General features: G+C 43.9%; 1 protein-coding gene across 2 annotated transcripts in view; it reads right to left on the bottom strand.

Moving 5' to 3' along the window:
* The window catches only part of PTGFR (prostaglandin F receptor), a 44,004-nt gene extending 30,956 nt beyond the window's left edge, over positions 1 to 13,048 (bottom strand). Inside the window, exon 1 of one of the 2 annotated variants that reach the window (XM_006021617.3) lies at positions 13,014 to 13,048. The gene's annotated coding sequence lies outside the window, so the exon portion shown is untranslated. Of the gene's footprint in view, positions 1 to 18; positions 49 to 13,013 lie in introns of those variants that run through there. The other variant, XM_025201647.1, reaches the window with a different exon arrangement.
* Between the last annotated feature and the right edge of the window lie 1,996 nt (positions 13,049 to 15,044).

Raw genomic sequence — 15,044 nt, 5'->3', positions numbered from 1 at the left:
CGGGCATCCCCCGCGCACCTGCCCCGGCGGAGAGAGGCCGCCGCCCGCCTCGTGCCCAGTGCGGTCTCCGCGGGGCTGAGCCCTGCGCCCGCCCCTCGGGGCTGTGGGGCAGCAAAGCCCCTGCCCAGGCGCCGCCAGGCGGCTGGCTCGCCACTGGGTCCTCGAGTCACAGAGGTCGTCGAGGCCAAGCCCCTGCCTGAGGCAGGACTGTCCCCATCCAAACCGCCCCATACAATCCGTCATCTAAGCCCTACCTAAGAGTACTGTCAGCCCCAGCACAAGACAGACCGAGGTCCAGGCAAGAGGTGGTCCAGCTGGAACTGAAGAAGGTCCCGTCTTCTGATAGCTCGTGGGACTAGCTGTAATGGCTCTTCTTTCCTCAGCCAACCCAGAGATAGTGAGAGCATAGGGTGACACAACTGCCCAGCGTAAGGACAGACTCCCAAGGATGTCATGCCATACTGTAACTCCGAACCCTAGACACAAGCCTGTTTCACCTGTGGGATTGCCAAAGATATTGGCATGCAGGCTTGGATGGACCCAGGAGTCTTCACCATGATTTATACAGTGTATCTAGCTGCTCTTTTGCAGAAAAGTAACTTAAATGCAGCTAAACAGCAACAGTATAGAAGGAATTGTGAACCATGAATTTCTTACTTCCAATCATATGGTCATAGCATTGAAGCAGGATGCCTTACACTTTCCGAGTCTCTGTTCTGAGCAAGTGTCTGTGTACAAGAAGGTGGTATGAGTGGGTACCTCTGAAATGCCTTTGAAACTATCACCTCACTGAAACATATTAGGTAATAAGTCTTCAAAATATCACATGTAAAATTCAACCGAATTTGTGCCGGTAGGAAAGCTGCAGTATTTTTGTTTGTCTTACATAACGGTCTCAATTTCTAATCCTGCTTTAGGAAAGAATTTACTCTAAGAAAAGAATTCAAAACCATTGCAATATTTCCCTAATTTCATGCTTTGAGTGGCACTACCAGCAAAGCAATTTGATACATTGTCTGACTCGTTAGTCATGTCATACAAGTCAGCCAAATCCATTTGCTTCCTAGTCAATCTCTTGAAATAATACCTTGAGTCTCACACACGCAACGCTAAAGCACCAAATCCTTATTTTCGTTATGAAAATGTCTTTCAGATTTTGGCATCTTTTTACAAGCCAAGCTAAAATGAACTAAACTGCAACTGCAACAGAAAGAAATTCCTTTTCTGTGATTGGGGCCTATAAATTCCTGGAAATTCTTTTTTAAAGAATAATAAAATATTAAAATGTCATATAACCAATTTCTATTAACTTTAGGGAAAATACATTGATTCTACATTTTTCCCAGCTTTCTTCAAAGTCTTGTGAACTGAAGACTTTAAAATTGTCATTTAAATAAGATCATGCCATTAGTTTCAAGCAGAACTTCCCCTTAAAATTAATGGAAAGTAGTTTTTAAAAGAAAGAATAAAAAACACTGTTTGATCCAGAATCTAGGAAAAAGAGATTAAAAGGTCTTAATTTGTTCAAGCCAGAATTTTGTTAACACTTTTATCATCCAAAGAAAGTTGTTCCATGCAAAATACTATCTCACCAATAAAAGAGAATGAGTAAAGATTCTTAAAGAAACAGAAAAAAGATAGATTTCAGTTATTTCTGGAAAAGGTGGATTTCATATATTGCAAGGTTGCCTCTTGAAACTTTTCTATCCTCAACAGTAAAGTCTACAATATACTACCTTTATGAAATATCTGAAGGACCATAAGAAAAGTGCTAAGCACTGGTGTTCTCAGTACAGTCAATATTTCTCAGGATCAGGGTGCCATTATGACTGATAAAGCAACTGTCCTCAAGAGAAAAGAAAAAAAGTCCAAGATACAGAAGTTTCAGTGCTCCTGGCAGAAATGTTGTCAAGGGGAAAGAAATGTATAAGCCTGTAGAGCTCATCCAAAAAAAGGCAATATTCAGCCAACAGTAGAAAGTGAAATTTCAACTCCTGCAGAAATGGGAACTGAAAAATACCCAAGTAACAATGCAAATATCCAAGCAACTACAGGTGGCTCATTTGGATCAATGGCAGATCCAGAGGGCGTTTTGTCTGCCTCTTCCAGCACTGCCTCCTAACCCACTCCCTCTTTCTCCCTCCTTTCTGCCTTTTGTATTCACTTTTTTCTTTCTTATACACTACTTCGCAGACGTCCTTTCACAGCACCTGATCAAGTGAGCTTCCACCAACAAAAAGATTGTGTTTTATATTATATAACCTATTTTTGGATAGTCTACGAGGTGCAAGTCTACACTGCCTTCTACTTGGCTTCAGACTAACAAGGCTAACTATGTCTCTCTGCAAATGGATATCATACACCCTCCATATACACCATATTTGATAAAGAATCACATTTGTATGACGGAAAACTGAGTCCTTTGTCCAATGGTTATTGTAACAGGGACTCGGGCAGGAGCTCTGTTACTTAGACAGAGTTGGACAGGATTGACCCGACAATTAACTCTGGCGGACATTACACACCCGGGAAAGGTTCGGGTGATTAGCCCATGAAAACTGGCGGATAAAAGATGGTGGCGGGACATTGATTTTGCCTTTGGGCACAAGAAGACGAATGAGGAATGACAGAGACTTTAGAGGGGGAAGAAGAAGCCAGACATGAAATCCAGAAGAACTCCAGGGGTGCGGGACTCCAGGAATGGCAACAGGTCACTCTTAGAGGGAGATTGCCTCTTGGAGAATTTCAGCTGCACTGGTGAGTGCAGGAAGATCCTGCGGCACTGGGAGGCAGATGCCACAAATCAAGAGAAAGAGAGAGAGAGAGAGAGAGAGAGAGGGATAGTGCCCCTTGGATAAAGTGCGGGGCAGGGGTAGGACCTAACCTAAAGGCCTGACCCCATTGGGACTTTTAAACCTAAAAATGGAGAGACTGGCTGGGAGAGAGCAGCCAGAGATCACTCCCAAAAAAAGAGAGAGGGAGAGATGCAGAAAGCGCGTACCACTAATGAAGTAACTAGTGGCAGAAATTGTTTGCAAAGTAGCTGCAAAATATCCAGCTCGGAGATTTCTCATTTATAACACTGGCTTCCCTCGTCAATGAAGTAATTGGTAAAATTGCTGTAGCTGTATCACTTTTATTTTGGAAATAAACTAGCACTGTGAGCTTTAACACTGGGGTGACATTTATCTATCCTAAACATCAAAGAACGCTGATCTCTTTTCTTTTCTTCACATCTAAGTCATGGCAGGCGAGTACAGAGGGGAGATGAAGATAAAAGTGCAGAACCCTCTCACAAAGTGGTGCATTGGCTGGGAATAGTTTTCATATACTTCCAGGCAGGATGGAGTCCATGGATACACAAGATCCCACTGACTGGCAGCAGGCTCATAGTATTGCCCTGCAACTCCTACAGGGACAACAAGCCCAGCTGGAAGAGATGGTGTGAATGAAGACTCAAGAGGCAGAAGCAAGGATCCGGCTTTTATCCCATCAACAAGATTTATGCAAGAAAATTGAGGCACAACAGATGTCACTGGGGAGAGAGGGAGACGAAACCTGGTTGCCTCGTATGTCTCCAAATGATGACATGGAAGCATACCTAGAAGCCTTTAGAAGGGTGGCTACAGCCACAAAATGGGACCCAGGAAGCTGGGCAACTCGGATCAGACCTCTTCTTATTGGACCATCACAAGAAGCTTACCATGCCCTCAGCGGGACAGAGGCTAGAGATTACCAGAAGCTAAAGGTGGCAATATTATATCGATTAGAAATTTCCTCTGGGACTTATCGCCAGAAATTTTGGGCTAAGAAGGGCCCTGAAGGGACTCGACCCCATCTACTGGCCCAGATGCTAAGAGATCTGGCAGAAAGATGGTTGCAGCCTGAGACACGTACTCTCTCAGAAGTGATAGATGTTATAGTGCTAGAGCAATTCCTTACTGACCTTAGCAGTAGTTCCCAGCAATGGGTACAACACCATCAACCTAAGACTGTAGAAGAAGCTCTACGACTTGCTGAAGTTTATGCTGCAGCAGAAGGAGAGGACGAGGCCCCTAGGAGAGACTACTCAGGAGATCCAACATCTGGAACCCAGCAAGGAACATCTAACCAGTCTCAGCATGGAGAGAATACTCAGAATTTGGGACAAGAACTTCGAACCTGGGATTCGAGAGAAGTAACATGCTACAGATGTGGGGAGAAAGGGCACATCTCACAGTTCTGTGCACCAAAAGTCGAGACCAAAACTGCCAGTGATAATACTCAAGATGAAAAAATGCATTGCAGTTTCGGCCAGCATAAGGGGCCAGGCCATCAAAACAAACTGGTGGTTGAAGTAAGAATAGGAGACACTATCATACCTGCAGTGATCAATACCGGTTGTTCCCAGTCAATGATTCAGGCCGATATTTTTCCATCTCATCTAGGGAACCCAGAGAACCCAGTGAGCATGATCTGTATTCGTGGGGCTTCTTACACTTATGAACGCAGGAGGATTCAACTGACGGTACTCGATCACACAGAAGAAATTGCCATAGGCCTAGCTGAAACACTGCCTTGCCCCGTGCTCTTGGGAGTAGATTGGCCATATCTAGAGGAAGTTCTTGCACGAGTCATCACCAAGAAAGGGGGTGACTGGGAAAGGGACCCCAGAACAGCCTGCTTCGGAGAGCCACAGAAGGATGAACAAGATGACCTAAATATAGAGCAACCGATAGGTGAAGGGTAGTTTCACGATGAGCAAAGACAAGAAACCCTATTCCAAAATATTTGGCAGCCTCAACTGGCTAAAGATGAAGAAAAAATAGTGGATCACCAGAAGGCAGGACAGAGTCCATGATATGAGGTAAGAAGGGGCATCCTCTGTCGGGTGGAGAACCACGAAGATGGGGAGGAGAGAAGTCAGATCCTTGCAAATATTGGGAGACTGTACTATGGGTTGCCCACAGGCTTCCCATGGGAGGGCATCTGGGATGAGATAAGATAGAGGCACATCTGAAATGGCGGGTCTTCTGGCCGGCCCGGCCTTTACAAAATGGTTGAACGGTTTTGTGCCAAATGCTCTGAGTGTCAAAATACAGGAGGGATAAAACCTGCGAGGGTACCCCTGGTATCCATGCCTCTGGCAGGACGCCCATTCGACCGGATTGCTTTGGATGTGGAAGGGCCACTTCCCCAGAGCAGAACAGGGTATCAATTTATTTTGGTGATCATTGACTATGCTACCCGCTTCCCTGAAGCAGTGCCCCTAAGATCAGTAACACCTACTGCAATAGCAGAGGTCCTCCTGAAGTGGATTGCATGGGTTGGCATTCCCCATGAGATCCTTACTGATCAAGGGAAGAATTTTATGTCTAAAATCCTAAAAGGAGTCTGCCAAGTTTTGAGGATTAAGCAATTACATACCTCTATCTATCACCCTCAGACAGATGAATTAGTAGAATGATTTAACCGAGGTGGAAGTGCCCAAGGACTGGAAGAAGGCCAATGTGGTGCCTATCTTCAAGAATGGGAGGAAAGTAGATCCGGCAAACTACAGGCCCATCAGCCTGACCTCTATCCCAGGGAAGGTCTTGGAAAAGATTATGAAAGAGGCCATCCTTAACAGACTGACTGACAACAACATCCTGAGAATAGCCAGCACGGGTTTGTTGCAGGTAGGTCTTGCTTGACCAATTCATTTCCTTTTACGACCAGATGACCTATCACCTAAACAAGGGGGAAGAGATTGATGGCTTATATCTTGACTTTAAAAAAGCCGTCGATTTGGTATCCCATGATCACCTCTTGGCAAAACTGGCTAACAGCAGCCTCGGCCTCACCACAATCCGCTGGCTGGGGAATTGGTTCTGCAGTAGGACCCAAAGAGTGGTGGTTGACAGAAGTCAATTGTCATGGTGCGCTGTGACCACTGGGGTCCCTCAAGGCTCTGTCCCAGGGCCTATACTATTTAACATCTGCATTAAAGATGTAGACATTGGTGTCAGAAGTGGACTGACCAAGTTCGCCGATGACACCAAACTCTGGGGTAAAGCATCCACACCTGAGGACAGGCGGGTGATCCAGGCAGATCTTGACAGGCTCAGGAAATGGGCGGACAAGAACCGGATGGTGCTTAACAGTGAAAAATGCAAGGTCCTCCACCTTGGGAGGAAAAACCTTGGGAGGAAAAACCTGCAGCATGCTTAGCAGGCTCAGCAGTGCTACGCTGATTAGTACTACAGACAAAAGGGACTTGGGGGTCATAATTGACCACAAGATGAACATGAGCCTTCAATGCGATGCTGCGGCTAGTAAAGTGAGCAAAACGCTGGCTTGCATCCATAGATGCTTCTCAAGCAAATCCCAGGACATCATTCTCCCATTGTACTCGGCCTTGGTGAGGCTGCAGCTGGAGTACTGTGTCCAGGTTCGGGCTCCACAATTCAAAAAGGATGCAGAGAAGCTTGAGAGAATGCAGAGGAGAGCCATGCACATGATCAGAGGTCAGGAAAACAGACCTTATGATGAGAGGCTGAGAGCTATGCGAGTCTTCAGCCTGGAAAAGCGCAGGCTCAGGAGTGATCTGGTGGCCACCTACAAGTTTATCGAGGTGCTCACCAGGATCTGGGGGAATGTTTGTTCACCAGAGCACCCCAAGGGATGACAAGGTCGAACACTCACAAACTCCTCCATGACCGTTTCAGGCTGGACATAAGGAAGAACTTCTCTACTGTCCGAGACCCCAAGGTTTGGAATAGAGAACCGCCGGAGGTGGTTCAAGCACCTACTTTGAATGCCTTCAAGAGACATTTGGTTGTTTATCTTGCTGGGATCCTATGATCCCTTCTGACTCCTTGCCCCTGGGCATGGGGCTGGACTTGATGATCCTCTGGGGTCCCTTCCAGCCCTAGTGTCTATGAAATGTATGAAATGCATTAAATCTATGAAAACCACACCTTGAAGGGAATGATTTGGGCCTGCATTCAAGGGGATCCCCAGGAGTGGGATGACGTGATACCCTTGCTACTCTTCTCCATAAGGGAGGCCCCGCAAGCCTCAACAGGGTATGCCCCATTTGAATTAGTTTATGGTCATAGTCCCCGGGGACTTCTTGATCTTATCTGTGAAGAATGGAAAAGAGAGGGCAATGAGGTTGTTTTACCACAAGTGGCGGGTGGATTGTTTTACCACAAGTGGCGTTTGACTTCCAGGAATGCCTGGAGAAAGCTCAAGAGATAGCTCGACGGAATCTAAGTCAATTCCAGGAGAGACAGAAGCAACATTATGACATCCGGTCCATGGAGAGAGAATTACAAGTGGGACATTGGGTGTTAGTATTACTTCCTGATAACTCCCATAAGATCTTATCCTGGTGTCAGGGACCCTTTCGGGTAACAAGAAGGACAGGACCAGTCAACTATGAGGTTCTCCAGACCACGCCTACCCAAAGGAAACAGATTTACCACATCAACCTGTTACGGAGGTGGCGACAGCGAGACAGGTTGTTGATGAAGGACGTGAATGAACTTGATGAAGAGGAGGTGACGGTACCTCAGGGTCTAACAAACTCTCCCGGAGAACCAGAAATTGATAACCAATTAAACATCCCGCAACAAGAAGATGTGAAAGCCCTGGAACAAGAATTCCGTGGTGTGTTCAGGGAGGTACCAGATTCAGCTAGAGGCATCCACCACCAAATCTTAACACTGCCGGGGCAGGTGATACGTAATCACTGGAGAAGGCGACTTCGTCATCTCTGGCCAGCTGTAAAACAAGAGATAGACTAAATGAGGAAACTGGGAATCATTGACGAGTCTAGAAGTCTGTGGAGAAGTCCGATGGTGGTGGTACCAAAAACAGATGGTTTGATATGCTAATGCATCAACTACCGCAAGATTAATGAAATCGCAACATTTGATGCCTTTCTTATGCCACAAGTGGATGACGTGCTGGAGAAAAGTGGCCAAGCCCAATATATATCCACCTTGGACCTGACCAAGGGTTATTGGCGGATTCCTATGGCAGTTGCTGATAAAGAAACGATGGCCTTTGGCACTCCATGGGGCCTGTTCCAATTTAAGCGAAAGCCATTTGGGCTCCACGGGGCAGCTGTGTCCTTCCAGCAGTTGATGGAACAGGTATTAACTCCACATCAGGGTTATGCCACAGCATACATCAACGGTATCATCATTTTCTCACAAGACTGGGAGACACACCGTCAACACCTACATCAGGTACTGAAGGAACTGAGGCAGGCGGGGCTCACAGCCAATCACAGGAAGTGCACAGTCGGGAAGACAGAGACTCAGTACCTTGGGTTCCTAGTGGGCCAGGGTATCATAAAACCAGTGGCAGACAAAGTGGCAGCTATACGACAGCATGCTTTGCCAAAGACACTCAAACAGCTACGATCCTTTCTGGAGTTTGCCAATTACTATCGACGTTTTATACCAGGATTCTCAGAAAAGGCAGCTCCCTTAACAGAGTTAACCAAAGGTCATCGAAACCCACTGCAATGGAACCCAAGAGCACTCCACGCCTTCGAGGAAGTAAAAACTGCTCTGTGACAACACCCAGTATTGTACACTCCAGATTTGCAGAAGACATTCTACTTACAGACAGATGCCTCAGGAGTAGCACTAGGGGCAATTCTCTTTCAAGAATATAAGGGTGAGGAAAGACCCATAGCTTTCGCCAGTAAAAAATTAAACCTCACAGAAACTTACTACTCTACAATTGAGCGAGAATGTTTAGCTATCTGGTGGGGAATAGAATTGTTCCGTTATTATCTTCTCAGGAGGGAATGTATGTTGATAACTGACCACGCGCCCCTTCACTGGTTGAGGACAGCAAAGCTAGATAACGCTAGGCTAATGAGGTGGTCCCTGGCCTTACAACCCTTTTATTTTACAGTAAGACATCGTGCAGGGAGACAGAGTGGGAATGTTGACTTTCTGTCTCGCCCAGACAGCGAACAAGGCAATACCTAGATTTACCTGTCAGAAGGTGAACGAAGATACCAGCTTTAGAAGAACGCTTTCATTTCTTGTCTGTCTCTTCCTTCTTGTTGTTTTTTTTTTTCTTTTTCTCTGTTGTATTGGGGGGGTTGTTTCTGGATGAGAAGGACTACTGATATTAGCGGGGAGGTATGTAACAGGGACTCGGGCAGGCAGTCTGTTACTTAGACAGAGTTGGGCAGGATTGAGCCAACAATGAACTCTGTCAGATGGCGGACGCTACACACCCAGGAAAGGTTCAGGTGATTAGCCCACAAAAACCAACGGATAAAAGACGGCAGCAGGGCACTGATTTTGCCTTTGGGCACAAGAAGGCAAACAAGTGTCAGAGCTGATTTGGATCAGTGCCTCGACACGGTGGAACTTTCCAGCACAAGGCACAGTAAGGCAAGGGAATCCTCGGCATGGTGAAGAGTTCCGGCGTGGATAGAGTTCCCGCCAAGGATATGCAGATTTACATAACACGATTGGGCGATGTTAAATTATTCCCACGTGGTGGCTGGCAATTGGCTCGCTAGCCGTATAAAAGGTTAGGGGCGTTTCTGCCCTAGTTGGAGAACTGTGCGATTTCCCCTGGAGTGGAACTCCAGCAGTTTGATCACCTGCCAACGACTCCCCGTCGTCGAAGCCTTACGATGTATTTTCCGTGTTGCATGCCCGAGTTAGACCCGAGCTACCCAGTCTACAAGAGCTCCTCGATTAGTGACTAGAGATTAGAATTGTTGCAACTATGATTGAAGTGTGAAGTCACTTCTTGTCTGTGCTGTATACGACTCTACAGTGTAAGTAAAGCTGTCTCTGTTTTTTCCAACTGATACATGTCGCGTCTGTGCCTAATTCCGCTCCGGTGATAGAGAGTACCCATCTACCTATCACGGGATAGCAGCTGCAACCCCAGCTAGTGTTCCCGAGGATTCCCGATCCTTGGTCCCCCCTCGGCCCCCACAACAAGGAATGACAGAGACTTCAGAGGGGAAAGAAGAAGCCAGACCTGCAATCCAGAAGAACTCCAAGGGTGCGGGACTCCAGGAACAGCAGCAGGTCACTCTTAGAGAGAGATTGCCTTTTGGAGAATCTCAGCTGCACTGGTGAGTGCAGGAAGATCCTGCAGCACTGGGAGGCGGATGCCACAAACCGAGAGAGACAGAGAGAGAAAGAGAGAGAGAGAGGGATAGTGCCCCTCGGATAAGGTGCAGGGTGGGGGTAGAAGCTAACCCCAAGTCCTGACCCCATTGGGACATTTAGACCTAAAAACAGAGAGACTGGATGGGAGAGAGCAGCCGGAGATCACTCCCAGCAAAAGAGAGAGGGAGAGATGCAGAAAGCACATACCACTAATGAGGTAACTAGCAGCAGAAATTGTTTGCAAAGTAGCTGCAAAATATCCAGCTCGGAGATTTCTCATTTGTAACACTGGCTTCCCTCACCAATGAAGTAACTGGTGAGATTGCTGTAGCTGTATCACTTTTATTTTGGAAATAAACTAGCACTGTGAGCTTTAACACCGGGGTGATATTTATCTATCCTAAACATCAAAGAACACTGATCTCTTTTCTTTTCTTTTCATCTAAGTCGTGGCAGACAAGTACAGAGGGGGCAACGAAGATAAAAATTATATGAAGAAACCCTCTCACAGTTATATGAAGAAATTTAAATGTCTCAATATTGCTTTAGTTGCTCAAAACCCACAAGAAAGTAAAAATAAATATATAAAACCTCCACATTCTGTTCCTGGATGCATTCACGTAACTTCTGGTGATGCCACATTTCTGAATATGCATGGGAGAGCAAAGTTTGGCTCTGACTTCCAGAAGATATGAGCCAGCATAAGAAAAAGGCACAGCAATTGTCTGCTTCCCTGGTCTAGGGTGAAAATTTGAACTAAATATTCCCTGCTCCCAGACACAGTAGTATAATGTACTTGAAAACTCAAAGATAAGAAAAAATGAAGTGATAGCATAAGAAATAATAGTTATGAAAGGACAGGCTGAACCTCTTTTTACTGAACTGGTTGGATGAAGTTGCCAAGCATGAAAAATGCAAAAAGCAAGAGGAAAATATAAGGAATCATTTCTGGGCTAAGATTTATGTTCTTTCAATGTTAAGTACCTTCAATGCTTCTATAACATTTCTGGTGCAGCTTCTAAATGATGATTACTGTATGATTTTCTTACATTTTTTATGCCATCCATACTAAACATTATTTACTGAAAAAGCCTAGGTGTTTCTTTTGCTCTTGTATACTGATACTAGAATACTATTGTACTATGTCTTATTGATTATAAATTAAAAGCAATAGGGTTTCATTATCTGTAAGGTTAATAAAATACGGTCAAGATGAACTTAGGCTAAAGTTAACATGATAGGAGCAGATTCTGTGGTCCTTCATCAACCTAAAGACTCACTGAAGTTCCCTGAGTGAGGAGTAGATAAATGTTTACAGACCAGATTTATACACCTGCCCTAGCACAGACTATGAATGAATCCTCTTATACCCATTTGCATGAAGAGTTTCCAGGTTTTTCTAAAGTACCTTCAGACTAATAATTAGTGTGATTTCCCCATACAGTAATTTATACAACGGATCAGAAGCATAACTATAAATTTTGATGCCCTGGGCGAAAATTCACATGGGACGGGGTGGCATGCTTTCATGAATGACTGGTGCCTCCCGAGACTGGGGGCCCACAATTTTGGGCAGCAGCATCAGTGGTGGGATGGCAAGTGGAGACCACCTGACATTGGCATCGGTGAGCAGTGACTGCTTGAAGCCAGCAGAGGATTTAGCAGTGGGGGGAGGGTGGTGAACAATGACCAATCTCAGGGGGGGTCACATGCCACCCATACCCCTCTATGAGTCACCTATGCATGCTTTGTTGCTTCTGGAGCAGTCCTGCACCCCCCACCCAGCCCTAGGAGCTCAGCTGAAGCAGCCCCTGGCCACGCAGCCATAGAAAGTTCCCCAGGGACTCAAAGACCCCTGCTGCTCCTGCCATTTCCCTATGCCTGCCTCCTATGGCCAGGCAACATAGTGCTGCTCCTGCTCAACTTCTAGGGCCAGGAGGCACAAGACTTCTGCCGTGTCCCAGCACATGGCACCTACAGCTGGGCAGCACAGGGCTGTTCCACTTCAGCTCCTATATCCAGAGGGGGCAAAGCTGCTCCAGATGTGGAAAGACTCTTGGGAAAGGGGCATCATTCCAGCATCCCCTCTAAATTGGTACCTGGGGCTGGTACCCCTGCGCCCCTCCTGCTCACTCTCAGTTACACTGCAGCAAAGGATCATACTTTACATCCTTCACATGATGAATTCAAGTAAAAAGCAAGGTATTTAAACGGAAGTCAATGGGAGCTTGAAAGGCAATAGAAGTTTAGGTCCCAAGTAAGTTTTCCAAAGGTTTTTAAGAAATTTAGGTGTGTGTCTGTAACTCTAGCCACCTTTCTAAAATACGATGCAGAGAGAGGATTAGGAGACAGTGAATTCTAAATACAGGAGAAAGCCAAATAAGAATCTGAGTGAGAAAAAAGTACAACTTTGGGAAGACTTCTATTAAAAGGAGACAACTGAAATATTCAATATGGGCAGTGATATGCACAAGTTAAAGGGTGAACAGAAAAACAGTCAAGACACTGAATTTTTGCACAGATCTAGAAGTAGTAATAAAATGATTGGCATGGAAAAGGAGAAGTTATGAATTACATTCTTTCATGAAGATTGTGTCTGAAAACAACAAAACTAATTTTATTAAAAGCATGCAAAACTGAATTTTATAATATATGGATTTCTTATTTTAACTGAGATTTGCAGCCTACTTTTAAAAAGTTCTTCTAAATCACTTGCTAGTAAGGAATAATCCATCATTTTATGAAACAACTAAGACAAAACAAGGTTGTTTTTGTATTAGAAATTAATTTCATCTTGTGTCTAGAGTATGTCATGTGACATGTGCAGTGATGAAGTGTATATAACTTTTTAAGAGAGGATATCACCAATGCTTAAGACTTCAAAAATACCTTTTCAAAATCAGTTAAAATTTGTGATTTCTTGCTTGCTGGTACAGTGGCAAACTTGTCAGCTACTGTCTGAAATAGAAAATAGAAGCTTTTAGGCTCTAGATAAAGTTTCTTCTCGTGGGCACTCATGTCAAAAGTACCATGTTAGATATAGTGTACACACACAGAGCATGTTGAGCGAGTTGTAATTTCTCCTTCTTTCAGAAGTCTCTATTGCTGGATCTATAAATATAGGGTTGCCTGATATTAGAGGCAGCTGTATAAAATAAATACTACCATTATCAATCTTTAAAACTCTTGTACTATTTCTAAAATATTTTTTCTGTAAAATGCATAACAGAACAATGCAGTATTTCCAAAGTGGCTTTTCAGTTGGGTAAAGAGACCATAGCCTTTTGGCCACACCAAGCCTGGAGTTAATATTTCCCATTTTGGCCCCTGGCCAGTATAATTAGAAGAAGAAAATCCTAGGTAGTTGAATATAAGTTACTGGTTGTTTGTAACAAACCCAGGATCAGCACAGGAAGTAAAAACACACCAGTGACATTACCTTCCAACGAGGAATAAAAAACAAAATGTCATCAGAAAGAGTCACAAGCATTCATCTTTCCAATGAGATTTCTACCTGCTGTTAAGGATCAAGGAACTACAACTGCAGAGATGTCTGCTTTTTTTTTGTACTTGATAATAAGTAGGTACTGATTTTCCTTTCATAACAGTACAAATTTCTGAGAGAAATTCAGTGTTATTATTTACAGTCAATTTCACTCTTGCCTTTACAAAGAAATTTCAATTTGCCTTTATAAAGAAAGTTACCATTCCTTGTTGTTTGTGTGGATCATTCATGGAATAAAGACTAATACTTTTTAAAAATAGGAACATATGATTGCAAAAGAACAAAAAAAATTGGCATGGGATTTGGAGAGAAGCATACTACCTACAGATTCTATTGGTTACTTTTTTTTCTACTGACTACACTTGAAACTGTTATAATGGTATCCTTTGAACTTACACATCCTTGCTGAATTTTCTGGAGATCCTAATACTGTAAATTGGTACTTCTTTCTTGTGACCTGAGGAAGAATACCTTGCATTCAAAAGCTTGTCTAAATTTATCTCAACCATTCATTTGGTCGAATAAAACATGTCACCCCCAAAAATCTTTGCTTCTCGCATAAACCCCTGACCATCATACTTCATTCACCAAACACCTGGCTGGCCCCAATCAGGAGTAATTCTAATTTATTTTTTAAAAATTGACTGTTACATTTTTTCACTTAGGCAAGTATTGAGGAGCTTGACTCTAAGCTCCAATTTTTAGAAGATCTTGGGGTATAAGTTCAACCCTACAGGGCTCAGAGAGTTTTTCAGAAACAACCTGAAAAGGACTTCTTGGTTATGTTAAAATGTCATGATAATAAGGTTCAATATAGTGAGATCTCGAAGGTTAGAAGCAAAGAAACTCTTCTTGCATATTATACAAAGTCTTATTTTTATCACTGCAGGGCCATGTGATATTATACTTTAGCCCTGCATTGTTCTTTATTTCAAGATACCACTGCTGCTCATCTAAATCTTGCCTGCTGTGGCACTAGATGTAATTTGCAGTCAGCTGTTTTATGCAATATTTCCACACTTCAGGATGAAAGTACCCATAGCTGTAATGTCACTGTAACACAGTTAGGTTAACTAAAAATATACAAAACATTCTCTCTCATAAATTGCCTCTTTAATATTCTCACACGTAAAAATAACCTACGAAGTGATGTAAAATGCTATGCCATCTTATTTTGGAAACAAAGCAAAAGCTAAGCTCTCACTAAACCAGAAGAAACTCCCATCAAGAATTCTCTACAATCATTCTGTTCAGGTCAAATTAAATAAAGAAACCATTTCCTTCAAATTGACTTAACATATTATATTTATGACGTGACATAATTGCCAAAATAAATCTATTATGTAACTAAATCTGATTAGTGTGTGCCTGCCCTCATCAAGTTATGCAGTATTATTTATTTGGGTTCAGCGGTA

The sequence above is a fragment of the Alligator sinensis genome, unplaced genomic scaffold, assembly GCF_000455745.1.
Source record: "Alligator sinensis unplaced genomic scaffold, ASM45574v1 scaffold952_1, whole genome shotgun sequence".
In the NCBI taxonomy this organism is placed as follows: Eukaryota; Metazoa; Chordata; order Crocodylia; family Alligatoridae; genus Alligator; species Alligator sinensis.
Note: the sequence above shows the minus strand (reverse complement) of the source record. Positions and strands in the feature narration are given on the sequence as shown.